The 3686-nt window shown below is 39.0% G+C and overlaps 1 protein-coding gene across 2 annotated transcripts in view; it reads left to right on the top strand.

Annotated features, from left to right (window-relative positions):
* nkpd1 (NTPase, KAP family P-loop domain containing 1) overlaps positions 1–3686 on the top strand; it is a 22988-nt gene that overhangs the window by 8354 nt on the left and 10948 nt on the right. The window lies entirely within an intron of this gene.

The raw sequence follows: 3686 nt of genomic DNA, 5'->3' as shown, positions 1-3686 counted from the left end.
TCCAGAAACATGTTTTCCCTTGACAACCAACCTCATATGAGAAGTTGTAGGAATAGACTAGCCCAGAGGTTCCCAAACTGTGGGGCGCGCCCCCTCGGAGGTGGGGGGGGGATGAAAAGAAAATAAAACAAAACAAAAAAAACATAAGCGCTGTATTCGCTCGGTTTTTACCTTAGAATGGCCAACTCTCTGTTATTCCTATATCAATTTGATACAGTAGAGGCTTCCACACTTCCCATATTTGTGTCCTCTGTCACTTTTATCAGCAGTTAAAACTGTTTAATGGGTTGTTAACATGTCGTAACCTGTTTTCCGAGCCGCTTTTAAACGCAACATGACCGCTACGACGCTGCGCTGGGTTTACACCTGTGCGGCAGTGAAGGAGACCTGCTACTGCTGCTGTGCAGAGCTACGCAGGTGTGTGTTAGAATCATAGTAGCAAACCATCAAAACGCAAAGAATTTTTCCGTTTTCCCCCCAAACTAACCGACTGAGTTGAGTAAAGCTGTTGGATGCAGGTGATGTTAGCTAAAAGATAACTAGCTAATATCAATACAGCACCTTAAGCTTAACAAGTGGCCTGTAGGCTACCGATGTTGGTGTCTGTTCAGCTAAGTACATTCATTTTGCCCCCCCCCCAAAAATGTTAAAGATAGGGAGTCTCTAAGAATCCACCCCCCACCCCTTTCGCTCACACACGTCGTTCAACCAGACAGCTATTTGTGGGGGTGGGGGGGATAAAATGTTTGGAAACCCAGGAGAAAAAGTTTGGAAACCACTGGACTAGCCAATGGAAAAAAAAATCCCTTTTTAAGGTAATTGAGAAGATCCTAAAGGTGTTTAAAATTTAATGTTTAAAAAGACATTGAAGCATATGAGTAGGTTGCAATATTTTATTAAGCTCAGAGAGAGAAAAACAACACGTTTTACTAAAGAAAAAAATCACAATAGGAAATTAAACATGTCTGCATACCAATACCCCAAATAAATTCAATTGAGAATAGATCATCTGTTTTGGCTGTGACTGGAGAAGGTTGCTTTGAAACACGCTGAGAGGCAACTAATTTAAAACGGCCTCAACGAGCCTTACAGAAACACACAGCAGCAGGCTATGTCAGACCAACCTGTCTGGGAACATGAGGACGGGTGACCATGACAATAAATCGCAAATAAGCACCTAATTAAATTAACGGCACTGTTGTTAAAAAGGGAATAACTCACTTTCTAATTTTGCCCAGGATTCTTTAACGGAATTTGATCAAAGCTGTTCTACCAGGATGAATCCGAGACATAGATGAAGATGAAAGAAATGGTGCAGAAATCTCCATCATCAAGTTATAACTGCAAATATATAATGATGGGTTTTTTTTGTGGAATAAATTAGTGTTGTTTTTTTTTTCACACTAAGTCTCCAGTGCAAGTAATTGCAGAGTTCAGTAACATGTTGTCAGCCCTTTGCAGAATTAGGAACATGGATGATATTGTAGTAAATGCCAGCTGATTAGCTTATAGGCTTAAAAGGAATATATTAACATTTTATTGGTCCCCGAACATCAGAAAACGAAGCCTATTAAAAGTTTTGGCAATAATGTTTTATGAATGCAAACAATGTCAATTAAAATAGCTGTAAATGTTAATAAATCTTTTGTTCTACAGCCATAAATGTTCAAAAGCTTTGACATAATTGTTGAATGGCTATGATGAGGCACATTTGAAGCAGGGGAATAAACATAAAGCCCATTTTTCAGAATTAAATACACCACGACTGGTTTATAAGCATTCGACATATGAGCTAATAGTAAATATTGTATTAACAATATCCTTCATGAATCCAGCATGAAACTTTTATGATTGATCAATAAAACAATAAATGCAATGATATGTATTAATCCCTTAAAGGTTTGAGGAGAGGAAGAGATGTGAGAGGAGGGAAGTGAGGAGAGAGCTGGAGCTAAACAGATTACACATGGCTGCAGAAATGTCTCCAAAGTGTCCCAAGCTGAGAGTCTTGCTTTTTCTTATTTTTCACAGATCAAAGGTGTTTTCTCTGACAGTTGCATGTCCCTTCCTACAGTCGTCATGAAGGAGGTAACAACAGGTGAGTTGTTCCACAAGAAATGAATGTGCATGTAGAAGAGTCCATCCCTTCTCCTCAGAAGGACTCTATTTTCACTCTGTTTCAGGGTGCAAATGAATTCTCCCTAACACACTTCGCAAACATTATTATGTGAATCAGTGGTGGCTCTGTGTGAGTTCAGCCTCTGATTTCTATCCTGTTTGATGGGAACAGTGCCTGTCTGGGTTAAATTAATGAACAGCAGCCATAAGGTGTTTGAAAGTCTGGAGGGGGGAAAAAGTAGCAGGAGCAAACACAAGAAGGAGTTTGAGAGCATTTTCAGTAGCTGCTATTGCACAAGTCTTGTCTTTCTGAAAATTTCAAGACAACAGCATCACAACTGAGCTAATTCAATGATAGATGGGAGAGGACATAATACCCCCTGTCTCTCTCATGATACTTAAGCAGCTCCTGCAATTCCTGACACTATTGGTGTAAAAACATTGCAAGACTGCAGTTGTTTTTACCAAGAAATTTCACACATCCGAACAGCTGATGTGCTTTACCTGGCTGTGGTCACGTCTGCTAAGACCACCTCTGACTGTGCCTGAAATGTAATTGCACATTTAGAGCTTTAATGAAAATGTATATGCCAATGAATATTCATCTTAGAAAATAATATATGCTGTGTATCGTTACCACTGATAAATCATTCAAAATTTGGTAAATTTAAGAATATATCCACACTTTTAATTTTTACAATGTCTGATAAGCCAGTGTCCATCTATTATTTAACATGCTGATCTTTGTGAGGTCGCTAAAGGGGTTGGTGGCTGTCTCCAGTGGTGACCAATCCATCGCTTGGCAACACAGAGACATACACAACAAACAGCCATACACACACATCTCTAATGAAGTGGTTTAGATCGAAGCATATTCAGATTAGAATGGCTCTGTCAAAGATTTGACCTAAATCCAATCATGTGTCTAGAGTGAAATAATGTTTGAAGATAATTAGATAATTTGACTGAATTTTGATCTTGTCTGCAAAGAAGAATAGGCAACAACTTCAGTCTCTCAGTGTGCAAGGTTTGTAAGAGTAATAAAGTGTAAAAGGCTGAGGTATGAGGCGAGTGTATGCAGAGAAAAGTGAAACCCAATGGAGGTCCTCTGCAAGTTTATGAGATTTTTCTCAGACCAAAGTTTACAATTTCACCAGGAAATATGTAGATCTGCAGAGCTTAGAAATAGAACATCTCTAAATCTACAGATTAAAATAATAATGTATCTTTAGACAATAGCAATATTACCTGCATTATAATGAGTTAGCCACATCAACTGTTCACATAAATCTCTTTCAGATAATATCTATGCATACGCTCTGTCCAAGACGCTAACGAAGGTTTCATCACCGGCAACAGTGGGTCTCTACTCTTCTTGTCAGGACCGACTGGATGTGATTCTTGATCAAATGGGAGGTAAGTGGTGTGAAAAGTACAAGCGGATCGTTTCTAAAACAACCACTTAAACCTGTCTGGATTTACTCAGTGTGACACTGATGACTACTTTCTGCATCAGATGATTTGCATGTTTGCAGTGTTTATGACACCGTCTCCTTATCTGCTGTGTG

The sequence above is a fragment of the Poecilia formosa genome, unplaced genomic scaffold, assembly GCF_000485575.1.
Source record: "Poecilia formosa unplaced genomic scaffold, Poecilia_formosa-5.1.2 Scaffold60, whole genome shotgun sequence".
In the NCBI taxonomy this organism is placed as follows: domain Eukaryota; kingdom Metazoa; phylum Chordata; class Actinopteri; order Cyprinodontiformes; family Poeciliidae; genus Poecilia; species Poecilia formosa.
This window is presented reverse-complemented; position numbering and strand designations above follow the sequence as displayed.